Genomic DNA, 14,642 nt, shown 5'->3' with positions numbered 1-14,642 from the left:
GATACGATGCATACATACGATACGTAGATAGGTACGGTAGGTAGATAGAGATATATACGACACATAGATACATACATGACTGGCTGGTAAATATAGTAGATAGCTTGTATAGTATAGCAAGGCTGCAGTGCTACCAGGAATAATTTCTCTCTCTCTCTCTCTCTCTCTCTCTCTCTCTCTCTCTCTCTCTCTCTCTCTCTCTCTCTCTCTCTCTCATATTCATTTTCCATTCTCGTCAGGCAGGGCCATCACGCTCACACTCACGCTGGTTCCAAAGAGAAAATGTGTTCGGACGGAGGTACTCTTTCCTCACGTTCCTGGTTATTTGGTGAGAGAGAGAGAGAGAGAGAGAGAGAGAGAGAGAGAATATATACCTATAACCGCCACATAGAGACAGATAGTTACGAGACAAATAGAGAGATACGATAACTAAAGAGATAGATACGAGTCGATAAAGATATGATACACAGATGTGACACAAATACATATGCGTTAGACAGATAGACAGACAGATAGACAAATAAAATAGACAAAAACAATACTTAGGTATCGATACGACAGACACATGAGGTAGATACGGTCGAACGATATAGATGGACAGATAGATAGATAGATAAACAGATAGACAGATCTCTAAGAAAAAGACTGATAAGAGATGCATACAGACAGATAAATACATTGAGAGACAGAACAGAAATAGATAGATAATTACAGACAGACAGAAAAACAGATAGATAGATAGACACTGACAAGTAGATAACCAGGTAAATATGGATAGGTAGATAGATAAGACTGACATAGATGGAACGATAGAGATAAGATATATACGATGGATAGATACGATAAATAGACATGCTATAAACAGACAGATGTACATAATAGATATACTGCTTGATAAGTTTAGATGAAGAGACGATGACTTTAGCTAGAGACGATACGATTGACAAAGATTATTCGATTGACTGGGACGATATGATTGATAGAGACGATACAGCTGGTAGAGACGAGACGGTATGTGGAGATGATACTTACAGAGATACAAAAGGAATAGAGATGGCATAGCCAGACACCATGGCTAGATACCATAGACATATTATATATATAAATATATATATATATATATATATATATATATATATATATATATATATATATATATATATATATATATATATATATCGTAGATAGATACCATAGACAGGTAGACACCGCAGACAAATAGATGCCGCAGACAGATAGATGCTGTAGAGAGAGAGATACCGCAGACCGAGAGATACCGAAGACAGATGGATACCACAAATAGATAGAGTACATATAGCAGATAAATAGGTACCATAGAGACAGATACCGTAGATAAATAGATACCACAGGCAGGTACTTTAGATAGATAACATATACAGTTAACCTACATAGATACCTTAGACAGATAAATCGATAGACGTAACCGCTGGATCAGTAGGCCCACCCTCGTACACAGAAATGCCAAACGGAGCCCAGAGAAGCAGAGAAGAAATGCCATAACTGATGAGGCAACCTTATGATATCAACATAGTATTTTGGTGTCCGCAGGCCGAGACAGTGCATCTGGGTATCAGCAGTCCAGAGCGTAACTCCTGAACTACTTCCATCACCCAGTGTAGCAATATGGAAGAGGTACAGATTGGTTTTTCAAAAATTTTCTAGGAATAAAATGTATTATCAAATGGTATGTACAAATTCTTTGGTTACCGTCTGAACATGTGGTTAAAAAGTAAACTTCCTAACAGTTGGGCAGAGATGTAGCTTTTCTTTATGCAAGAACTGATTCCTTTACGATGGGAATGTAGGATATGCCACCAAATTAAGCCTGCAAGCCAAATTTTAGTAAAGCTATACCTGTTTTTTTTTTTTTTCTATAATGGAGTCCATTTAGAATTATGGTTACACAAAATTGTCCCCAAAGATAACAAAGTTGCATAAAAAGATTGATGTATCAGAAACAACAAAACTATGTACCCTAGAGCAAGGTTTTATCTATGGCCGCCTGAGTACTTCACAGAGACCAACACATCAGTGTCAATCCATTTTCTGACAAAGTAAGCAACCCTGTTCAGCTTCATCACAGAGGCGGGAACATCACAATGTCAGTCCATCTTTAGACAAGGCCAACAACCGTGGTCAGACCTCATCACAGAGACCATCACATCATCAGTCCATCTTCAGTAACGCCAACAACCGTGTTCAGCCTCGTCACATTGTTAGTCCATCTTTCGTCAAGGCCTCCAATGGTATCCACAGATGACAGAACATCATAATATTATTCCATCTTCTAATAAGGACACCAACAGTGTTCAGCCTCATCACAGAGACCAGCACAACATAGTCTCAGTCATCCTCAGGACACAACCATTTCGTCCTCCTTGCAAGATCACGGTGCCATAGATTGTTTGTCAATTAAACTAGTCTCATCCTTCCCATTATTCTGCGCATATAAGGTATATCACACATACTTACCAAAATCTCTTGTTTATCCACTGCGTTCAAAAAATTACCTGAGTGTATGATACCCGGAGGAAAAAAAAAAAAAACGCCATGTTTACGGCCAAAGTTTCCCTTACTCATTTTTGTATATTGCTTCCATGGTTGTTTGAATATTGTGTATGTATATGTCTATCTGTGCTTATTTTATGTTTCTGGAATCCGGTAATCATTTGAAAGAATTTTTACATAGACGAAAATGAATAGAGTAAAATTTCAAAGGACTTCAAATGACGCTTTACACCAGTAGGTGTATGAATTAATATTGTATTCATTACGATACTCCCATCAGCAGTTTTTTTTTTAATCAGTGAGGAGCTAGCCAGGGTATATACTCAACATCCATCCAGTTTCATAAGGGAGGTAACAAACGGTGATGTATGATTTGTAATCATGACACAAAGTTTATCTCCACCCTCTGGCCTACACTTCCATTTTGTTTGCCGAATGTCCGTACTTTTTTGTTTCCCCTCATGTTTATGTTCTCGATATATAAAAAATTTGTCTTCATTCGTACTGCAATTTCTTTTCTTCCATTCTTAGTCTTTTTCTCTCAATCTTGCATTTCCTCCACTGTTCTGTCTTTTGTTTTCCATTATAATATTCGTATCTCGCCATTGCTAAAAGATAAAATCGTCTTAGAAGAGAAAAAAAAAATCAATAAAAATAACCTATACCGTGAACACATCGACACAAAGTCACATCAAGGAAGCAAGAAGTCGCCTTATGTCGGGAAATTGACTATGCTGTATACAGCCTTCCATGATTAATTTTAACTCAGTCATCCCAGCCCTCTCTAACCTCTTCTCGTAAATAATATAACCTCTCAGCTTTCCCTAAAGTCATGTGGGGTCCGGCATAACGCAGCGGATCTTGGATTACCAAATTTTTTACCCTTCACTCTTCTTCCGCCTTGTCCTTGTTTCAGGTTGATAAGGCACTGAAGGACATATCCAACCCCTCCAGTTTCAAACGGCTCTCTGAAGCTGAATAGTGCCCGGAAGATACTGTTACTGACAATGATACAGTCTCATTTCATTACGGTTAATAATGACAAAGTGTGAGCAATGACTCGAACCGCAGTGTTGCGATCTATGGGGGTTGTTGGGAATTTCAGAAAGTTATGTCAGTTTCGTAATTGTTGGACTTTGAGTGGAGTGATAATGTTGTCTTAAACTGACCACATATAATAATTCTGGTTATTCTGAGTTGGATTAACTTTTGTTCCTTCTTTCATTCCTTCTTTCTTCTCTACCTTCATCCTATCCTGCTTCTTCCTATCTTTGGTTATATATACAGTATTGTACCTCTCATTTCTCTGTTATTGGGACTTGACGGGTGCTTTCTTTACGCGTTAATCATTCTCACTCCTCTCAGAGTAAGAACGACCTACCACAAAGGAGTTTGAGTTGTCTTAAGCAAGTTTTTCATCCTTCCATTATCCCTCAATTCTCAAGCCCCACCTCATCCTCTCTCACTTTTTCCCATCCAACTCCTCTTTTTTTTTTTTTTTTTCACTACCCCAGCTCTCTCTCTCTCTCTCTCTCTCTCTCTCTCTCTCTCTCTCTCTCTCTCTCTCTCTCTCTCTCTCTCTCTCTCTCTCTCTCTCTCTCTCTCTCTCTCTCTTTCTTTTTCGCTACTACTTCTTTCCTTCTCCTCCAGCTCCCCATTCCATTTCTCTTTACTCCCTTCCATCTTTCTTCTCCTCCACAACCTCCTTTCTCCCTTCTCTTCCTCCATCTTCCCTCTTCCTTCCTTCCCTGCCTGCGAGCCATTACGGTCATACTGGTGGCCGCAGCGGTTTATGCTGATCAGGAAGCCGGGATGCAAATGTGCCCAAAGTGACCAACACGGCAGATATTGCCCATGTAAAAAAAAAAAAAAAAAAAAAAAAAAAACTGTGTGGGTATGGTCGTGTATATATTCGTGTCAGTTTACTCGACCCATACTGCAATAGACAAAAAAGAAACACTAGAAAACGATGCTACATTCTATCCGGTTTTGCATACCCAGCATTCCACATCCTTCCACTTTGGATTTTGAGCAGTGACAAGAGATTAAAGCTATACTATAATTTTAGTCATGAATAATTGCTATGAAAGACTGGATAACCGTGTTGTTGTCCTAACGATCTCTTGCTCGAAAGAAAATCTGTTATTCTAGTCTAGCAAACTCCAGATTATTTTATTTAGCCAGGGGTAAGTATTAGAAGCCTGGAATGTTAAATTAGTACCATGAGCCCTTGGATGTCTTCCTCTTTCATATCGTGGTGAATCCAGCATCAGCGTTACATTTCAGAAATAAAATTACTCTTCCCTTACAGATGAAAAGTGTGTAGAATATAGTTTCACTTTTCGGTTTTTCCTGTGAAATTTTCATTGAAGTTTTCGTATATTGCATGGTGGCTCTTCTCACTTTTTTTTCTTTGCGGTTATTATAATAGGTTCTGGCTGGTGGGGGGGGGGAGCATTCTTGTCTTCGTATTCATATCTTCTACTTAGAGAATTAAAGTCACAGTATTCCCTTTAACAAACAATAGTAGTATTTCCTCTTACCTACGATTTGACAATTTTTTATTAGCTGATAGTGAGTCACAAGAGTTCGAGACTGTAATGATGGCGACATTAACTCTGTTGTTGAGGCAGCTCTAATATATATTCCAACTAAGACCAGACGTTTTTCTTAAGCTCAGCGTGAAAAAAAAGAAGCTTGTAAATGTCGGTACTGTCACGATTATTTATCCTGTGATTGGGAGAACTCTAGTATCCTGTTCCTGTTTACGTCTGACGATTATCTGGGGCCAAGTGTGTCATAAGAGCCTGGGAATGTTAATATCTCCTCACACAGCATGTTGCAGATGCATATTTAATCCACAATAAAAAGATACATAAAACATACAAGAGAATATTAACCAGTTACATATTATGGTCTCGTCTATTGTACTGTACTCTAGGTTTTACTTGATTTCATTCAGATGAATAGTCTTTCTGAAATATATATATATATATATATATATATATATATATATATATATATATATATATATATATATATATATATACACACAAAGATCTCTGTAATCCCTCCATCATAAGGTCACCTTCCTATGCTAAGTAAAATTATCGTAGTATGTAGAATTAAAAGAGAAAAATCCATATCTAAGGGGTTAAGGAGGTGTTGTCATGACATGTTCATCTGGACGTGAACCCGTTGAAGCTGAAATTGTCCTTCCCCTAGTCGTAGGATAAGAGAGCTAAGGGATGACTGTGTAATCCAACAGAAGACCCACCCAGTATATGTGTACCAACACGTGAAGGCTTCCCTCACCAGCACTGGGTTAAGAAGTAATATGCAAAAATGCTAATAAGGATATCACCTATCGAGGGGGTTAGAAGGGTGAGTGATTTATCTTGTGCTGTGCTGTGCTGTGTTACTTGTAAATCCCTCTATAACCAGACGCCTTATCTCCGTAGGGAGTGGCCACAAACGAATCTCTTCCATATCACTCTGTTATCCGCCATCAGGATGCCCTCCCTGCAACTCAAACCGACGTCAAGTATTTCTCCTCCATCCTTCCACCTCATTATTGGTCCCTGTCTCGCCCTCTCTCCGTCCACCTTAATAACATACACTCTCCCAATCAATCTCTCATTCTCCATTACCTCCACATGACCAAACATTTGTAAATTGCTCAAATGTATATATGAGGAAACAAGGAATGTGTGTCAGACCCTCTGTGCTAAATAAAGTGGAAAGAACTTTCATTCGACAAGATGGCTGCAGCACAAGATTTAGATGTTATTGTTGATGTTGTTGTTCAACCTTGGTTTGCCTGGCCCAGCAGACCTGTCTACGGCAGGTACACAGCTGCTCCTATGGAGTTGTGCCATATGTTTCCTACACTGCAATGTTTTGTCTGCACATTAATGGGGCATGTGTTGTGTAGTGTCCCATCATATGGGTAAAATTGTGTGGACCATTTCTACAAGTGGGGCACGTGTCATTCATGGTTCCACCCAGCTCATATCTAAGTTGTAAATGAGAAGTGGTTAATGCTCTGATCTAAAAATCGCGAGGTTAACTCGATCAGCTTCATTTAAGGATACCTCTGGTAAGTGATGTCAGAAGAGGAGCTAATAGTGTTCTGATTGAGGTGTTATATTGCCTTGCACGTTAAATAATAGAAGTTAAGGTGGTCCATCATCATTAGTGCTGCAGTTCTGGTGGTGAGATGTTGCAGAAGAGGATCTGGTCTGGTAATATTTGTGTAATTGTTGCACGTGCCTAGTTGTGCTGTGTGCCCGTCATATAATAATAAGGACGTTTTGAGTTAATGTAGCCTGCTGCATAGAATTATGCCTAATGGAGATATTATCTAACATGGAGGACTTTAGCAAAGTATAAATGAAATGTGCAAGTGGTATTCCTGCAGCCAGTGATGACGTGTAAAGCGTTGTTCTGTATGGTTTGCAAGTTCTTTTGGTGGATGTTCGATCGAATAGGGGCCCATGGCAGGGAGGCACTGGTCATCATTGATCTGGTATATTGCTTATAAAATAGGAAAAGTGTTCTGTTACTGTTGTTGTTCAAAGCCTGTCCGTGTGAAGGTCTTAACTGTGTTGAAGCTTGGGGTGCATTACCCCTTGTACGTCGTCCTTGAAGGACAGGAAACCTATGATGCCATTTATGGCAACAGCAAATAAAGGTACACTCCCCTGTGGAACAGCTGCTCCTGAGCTCGAGGGACAGAGAGTGAGGAGGCCACATGGACCAGAAATTTGAGATCTGACAAGATTTCACTAAGGAACAATGGTACGTGGCCACGCATCCCAAAATTGTGTAGCTGACTCAGAATGCCATGGCAACATGCCGTTGTCAGATGTACATCGCATTCTACTAAACCCACTGTGACTGAGATAAGAAACCATTTTTCTCTAGCTACCAGACGAGCCTCACACAAACCATCTTCTCAAAGAGTCTGCACACACAAGACGTCAAACAAACTGGTCGATGATTATTGACATTAGAATTATCCTTACCTGGCTTAGGAAATGAGAGAGTTATACCCATCTTCCAACTGATGAGGACTATACATGCGTCCCATATCCTGTTATAAAGATCCAATAAAAACAACTGAAAATTGTACAGCAAATGGCGAATCATATAATAAGGAATGTCATTAGGTAGTCATAGTCACTACGCTGCTGGAGAGCAGCACACGGATAAGGAGCATAAATAAAACATTATATGGTTCTCCTCCACGAGACAAACAGGAAATAGCAAACTTCTCCCGCTGATGGCGAAAACAGCTAAATGGCTTGGTGGGATCTGACTTATAAAGATAACAGTGCTCTACAAGGGGTGAAGCTATTTAAGAAGGGTTGGATACAGAAAACCCTTGGATTTTATGTACCATGTGAGAAGGCGAATACTTACCAGTTATTTGTCTCACCTTCTTCCACACTAGCGGAAAAAAGGAGTAGACGAGGTGATAGAGGGGACATAGGTTTTCCACGACGTGCGATGTAATTTTCTCTGAACCCACCGATAACGGGCACAATCTTTCTTAAATTGAATTCTTCAAAAGATAGCATCTTTCTTTCTCCTGTATCTCATACTAACAGCTTTGTAGACTCTCCTGGTCAAAGCACACTCCTCATTCGATGAAAGCACAGGCTCCTGCAAAGTTTTCGAGACGTTCTAGGGATTGAGGAAAGCCAGCCGGATATACAGTAAATGTAAAATACTGTTCCTCATCATCAGCACTCTGAAAGTCAGAAACGCTAGTCAAACCTACAGTGTTCCACAAACTCTGCCCAGTCAGCATTAACCACACACCAGCGAGTGACACGGTCACCAGCACAGAGTTCCATGCCATAATCACAATATGGTAATGATCACTACCGTGTAAGACCGGCATTATCTGACAAGAAAAATCTAACGAAGATTCAGACGAAACCAATGTAAGTAGTAGTCAGAACAACCAATTAGAGATGCCAGGAGAACACCACAGGAGTTACACAGAGTATCACCCCACAAAAATATGACGCCCATTTAGATTACCTAGGAAAACAAATGGTCTAGCAAGCTCACGAATAGGGTGATGATTGTCACGTGAGACGGGTACAGAATGTGGCAGGTAAAGGCTACAGAATCTGTAGGTCCTATCCAGGTGTAACTGAACAGCCAAAACCTGTGGATGTAAATTAATATCGAATGCAACATCCAAGTCAGTGGCTAATAATATATCTCTCGGAGACATTTTTAATAAATCAAACTTTCAAGCAAGTTATTACTATCCTAACTGTGAATATTTTTTATGATGAGTTTCATTTTGCGCAATGATGTGATTCATTTTCTTTCACATACTGGATTCGAGTATAGGAATTTGATGGTCATATTGAAAGTCAAAAACACTTTTTTATCCATGTGGGTTTACCCTCGGAAATAACGGGAAAATTTGTAAACCAACCCCAAGTATTTCACGACAGTTGCACGCCCTCTTGCATAACACTGGTGTACAAGTTTTAAAAAGTTGTCTCCTTCACAGATAAAATTTCCTGTTTCTTATTGATTTTAATACGCTGAATCCTAATCTGACAAAAACAGCTGATTGGCCACTGTTTTTAAGATATGGAGTAGATGGGAAGTTGTTGAATGCTGTGAAGAGTATGTATGATGGTGCTAAGGCTGCAGTGCGTGTGGATGGTGAACTAAGTGAATTTTTCTCTATGAAGGTTGGGTTCAAACAGGGATGTGTCATGTCTCCATGGTTGTTCAATCTGTACATGGATGGGGTAATAAAAGAGGTACAAGGTAGGGTAGTGGATGTTGGAGTGGCCCTGGTGAGAGAGGATAGTGTTTGGAAACTCCCTGTACTGTTGTTTGCAGATGATACTGTGTTGTTGAGTGAAGTCGAAGGGGAGCTGCAAGGCTTGGTGGATGAGTTTGGGAGAGTGTGTAAGAAACGAAATTTAAAGGTGAATGTAGGGAAGAGTAAAGTGATGGTCTTTGAAAGAGGTGAAGTCAGTGAATGTACAGCGAGGTTGGATGGTGAGGAATTGGAAAATGTGAGTATGTTTAAGTACTTGGGTAGTGTGATGAGTAAGGATGGAGGTTTGGAGGGTGAAGTATTTGAAAAGGTACAGCAGGGAAGAAAGGTTGCTGGTTCCTTGAAATCAGTGATAAGAAGCAGGGAAGTGAGCATGGAAGTGAAAAAGTTACTACATGACGACAGTATTGTGATACCAACTATAACGTATGGAAGTGAAACTTGGAAGTTGCTGGAAGGACACAAGTCAAGAGTGAGAGCAGTGGAAATGAGTTATTTAAGAGGAGCCTGTGGAGTCACATGGAGAGACAGGCTGACAAATGAGAATATAAAGGAACTTTGTGGTGTGGATGTGGATGTGATAGGAAGCGTTAGGAGGAATACTCTGATGTGGTTTGGCCATGTGGAGAGGATGGAGGGTGAAAGACTGACGAACAGAGTGTATGTGATTGAGGTGGAGGGGGGAAGAGGGAAGGGGAGGCCGAGGATGAGATGGAGGGATGGGGTGGAGAGGTATATGAGAGAGGGGGGGGGTGAGTTGGGAGCGGGGCAGTGAAATGGCTGGGGACACGGTGACGTGGAGGCGATTTGTTTATGGCCACCCCAGAGGGGATTGAGGCGTCTGGCAACAGATAGATAGATTTTTTTTTTTATGCGAGGAAGAAGGAACCAAAGGCCATGAGCCCGCAGTAACAGTTCCCTCCAAGAGAAAAGCAAAATACAATAGAGAGCCAAATTCAAGATCCGATCATTTTGAGATGCCTGGACACACTGCGTTTGAAAGACTGGAGATCATAGGCAGCAGGAAATACAGACAGAGTGAGACAGTTCCAGAGTTGACCTGTTGCATAAATGAAAGACTGGGAGTAACGGTTAACTCTTGCATTAGAGAGCTGGACAGAAAAGGGATGAGAGTTTGCTGCCAGATGGGTGCTACGCGCCCGTCGTAGAGGTGGAGGAATGCAAGCAGACAGTTCAGAGGAGCAGTGACCATTGAAGTAGCGATAGAAAGAGATAAAGCTGCAACAGTGCGGCGAAGAGACACAGGTTGAAGGGAGTCAGTAAGAGGAGGAGAGTTAATGAGACGAAAAGCCTTTGACTCCACCCTATTGAGAAGAGCTGTATGTGGGGAGCCTCCCCACACATGAGAGTTGTACTCCACACAGGGGCGGATAAAACCCTTGTATAGAGTCAACAATTGTGCAGGGGTAAAGAAAGAGCGGAGTCAGCTTAGCACACCCAATCTCTTGGAAGCAGATTTTACAAGAGATGTAATATGATCTTTCCAAGATAAGTCCTGAGTAAATGAAACCCCAAGCATGTTCAAGGATGGTGCAGGATTAAGCTGAATATTATTAAACATTAGTGGGTATACCTGTGGAAGATTTTGCTGAGCTGATAGGTGTAAGAACTGAGTCTTAGATGCATTAAAAACAACCATATTATTTTTACCCCAGTCAGAGATACGAGCTAAGTCAGACATTAGGTGTGCCATAGCCTCATCCCTTGTTTGTTGAAGTTTGTTGTTCTGAGTGGAAAGGTGAAGGGTGGAGTCATCATTGGATGAGTGGCTAGGGTTAGATGTACAGCTTAGAAGATCATTGATGAATAAAAGGAAGAGAGTTGGTGATAGGACAGAGCCCTGAGGAACACCACTGTTGATAGATCTAGGAGAAGAACGATGGCCGTCTACAACAGCGGCTATAGAACGACCAGAAAGGAAGCTAGCGATGAAGGCACAGATAGAAGACTAGAAACTGTAGGAGGGCAGTTTGGAAATTAAAGATTTATGCCAGACTCGATTGAAAGCCTTTGAGATGTCAAGTGCAATGGCAAAGCTTTCGCCAAAGTCCCGAAAGGAGGATGACCAGGAGTCTAAAAGGTAGGTGAGAAGATCGCCAGTGGAGCGTCCGTGACGGAACCCGTACTGACGATCGGAAAGAAGGTTGTGATAGGAAAGATGCCTTAAAATATTTCTATTGAGAATTGACTCGAAAACTTTTGAAATACAGGACGTTAAAGCAATTGCGCGATAGTTGGAGGGTTGGGAGTGGTCACCCTTCCTTGGGACTGGCTGAATGAGAACAAACTTCCAGCAAGAAGGAAAGGTACAAGTTGACAGACAAAGGCAAAAGATTTTGCCTAGGCAGGGAGTAAGCACAGAAGCACAGTTCTTGAGAACAACAGGAGGGACCCCATCAGGCCCATATGCCTTGTTAGTACTGAGGCCAGTGATGGCAGAAAATACATCAGCTGAAGAAATTTTAATGTCAGCCATGAGGAAGTCAGAGGGTGGAAGTGATGGAGGAACAGCACCGGAATCGTCTAAGGTGGAATTGGAGGAGAAAGTCTGTGCGAAGAGATCTGCTTTATCAGTAGAAGAAATAGCTACAGAACCATCAGAGTAGTAAAGAGGAGGGAAGGATGATGAGGTAAAGTTGTTAGAAAGATTTTTGGCAAGGTGCCAGAAGGAGCAGGAAGAATTCGAGTTGGAGAGTTGAGAACATTTAGTATGGATGAAATTATTTTTAGTAGAGCGAAGAACAGACTTAGCACGATTCCGGGCAGAAACGTAAAGATGATGTGATTCAGGGGTGGGTTGGCTCCGGTACCTTTTCTATGCCCTCTCCTTGTTGCGGACAGCATTAGAACAAGCGTGATTAAACCAAGGCTTTCTTGCATTAGTCAAAGGATATGAGAAAGGAATGTATGCTTCCATGCCCGAGAGAATAACCTCTGTAATGTGCAAGGCACACTCAGATGGCTCCCGGCCATGGAAGCAATAATCATTCCAGGGAAAATCAAAGAAGTACTGCCTGAGGGCCTCCCAGTCCACGGCTCCAAAATGCCACAGACGACGTTTCCCTGGAGGGTCCACAGGCCGTACCAGAGTGATAAGACAGGTTAAGGTAATAAGGTTGTGATCGGAGGAGCCCAACGGAGAGAAAAGATTAACAGAGTAAGCAGAAGGATTAGATGTGAGGAAGAGGTCAAGTATATTGGAGCTCTCTCGAAGGCGGTCAGGGATACGAGTAGGGTGCTGTACAAGCTGCTCTAGGTCATTAAGGATAGAAAGGATGTAGGCTTGTTCACCAGGTGGATCAGTGAAAGGAGAGGAGAGCCAAAGGTGGTGGTGAACACTGAAACCTCCTAGAATGGAGATTTCAGAGAAAGGAGAAATGGATAGAATGTGTTCCATTGGAGAAGTAAGATAGTCAAAGAATTTTTGATAGTCAGTAGAATTAGGGGATAAGTAAACAGCACAGATATATTTAGTCAGAGAATGACAGGAAAGCCGAAGCCAGAGTGTAGAGAATTCAGAAGAATCGAGTTCATGAACACGAGAGCAAGATAAGTCGTTGCGTATATATACACAACAGCCACCTTTGGCTTTGAAATGAGTATAGAGAAAGTAGGAGGATACAGAAAAGGGTTTGCTGTCAGTTGCCTCAGACAGCTGAGTCTCAGTTAGAAAAAGAAGGTGAGGTTTAGAGGAGGAGAGGTGGTGCTCAACAGAGCGAAAGTTAGAGGAAAGGCGGCGAATGTTGCAGAAATGAAGAAGAAGAGAGTCAGACAGTGGTTCCAGGCACCTCGATAGATAGATAGATAGATAGTTTATTTAATTTTTTGCATTTATGTACATAATGGAGATAGTGCAGTGTAAATCAAGAATTCTGTTTGTGATAAATTTGACATGTAATATATATAAAACACTTAAGTATGCGTACATAGTTATTGCTCAGCATTTGCACTGAGGTTATGGGCTTGCCTCTGGTATTCATGAAATGGAGCATCCCCGGTCACTGCCCAGCATGGTCTGAGAGCACTGATGGGTTCTATTTGCCCTAATAATGTTTCTCTACTGCCGCAGTGTCCTGGTGATATCGCTCCCAATGCTCGTCGCTCACTTCTTCAGAAGTTGTGAGGAAAAACTCTAGATGAGAGTGCAAAATATGTATCTTGAGTGAGATGCTGCAGTCAAGCTTATTGTATTTCATAAGGAGATTTTCCACCAACTCCTCGCAGTTGTCTGCCTTGTTTCCATGAAATATTATTACCCCTAGCTTGAAGGCTGCCAAGTATCCTTTTCTTTGCCACACAGTGCATTTTCAAATGCATCAGTTCAAAGAAGTTCGCGAATCTGAGGACCAACAAAACATCATATATTTTTGCTTGACATCCTGGGGAATTTCACACAGATACTCATAGGCTTCTTATCCTTGTCCACTGCTTTGACAAAGTTCTTTATCAGACTTAGTTTTATGTGCAAGGATGGTATGAAATTATTACCTGATTCTATAATCAGTGAATGTTGAACGTTTTTTTTTTCTCTCTGGCTCCAATGACTCTCGAAGCATCCAGCCTCACTTGGTGTAGTTAGAATCTCTTGGACGACCGTCCCATTCACAGAGGAGACAGCAGTACATTGTATAGCCACTCTGCAGACCAAGCAAAATGGAAATAACCTTCAGGTCACCACAAAGCTGCAGAAGATGTTTGTGGCACTTTGGTAGTTTATGCACCTCAAAAGTTGTTTGATGATGTCATAAATTTCATTCATAGAACTACATGACAAACTGGGATGGAAGGCAGAACATTGGCAAAATGTGCCAAAACAGCTGTAAGACTCACTCGTATTCGATGAATCAATGGCAAGTCTTCATTCAGCCGGATGATGAACAATGTTGAGTGTTGCCATCAGTCCACCGTTGTTGCTGCAGACTACAATATCAACTTCCTTGACATAGGACTTGGCAAAATTCTTTTGACAGGGAACATGGAAACCCTGACATAATCTGTCAGGAAATTCCGTTGTTGTGTAGTCTTATCTCATTTATATAAAATTTAATCCTGGCTATGACTTCTAAGAAAGAAGAAAATGTTAATGTCTGTGTCATGCATAAACACAAGTCAATTCCAATATAGTCAAACCTTGTTGATTATGGTTAAGTAGTCTGACAGCCCTGGTGAGAGAGGATAGTGTTTGGAAACTCCTTGTACTGTTGTTTGCAGATGATACTGTGTTGTTGAGTGAAGACGAAGGGGAGCTGCAAGGCTTGGTGGATGAGTTTGA

Source organism: Coenobita brevimanus, chromosome 102 (assembly GCF_032717465.1).
Source record: "Coenobita brevimanus isolate Jiangsu-jjx chromosome 102, ASM3271746v2, whole genome shotgun sequence".
In the NCBI taxonomy this organism is placed as follows: domain Eukaryota; kingdom Metazoa; phylum Arthropoda; class Malacostraca; order Decapoda; family Coenobitidae; genus Coenobita; species Coenobita brevimanus.
This window is presented reverse-complemented; position numbering follows the sequence as displayed.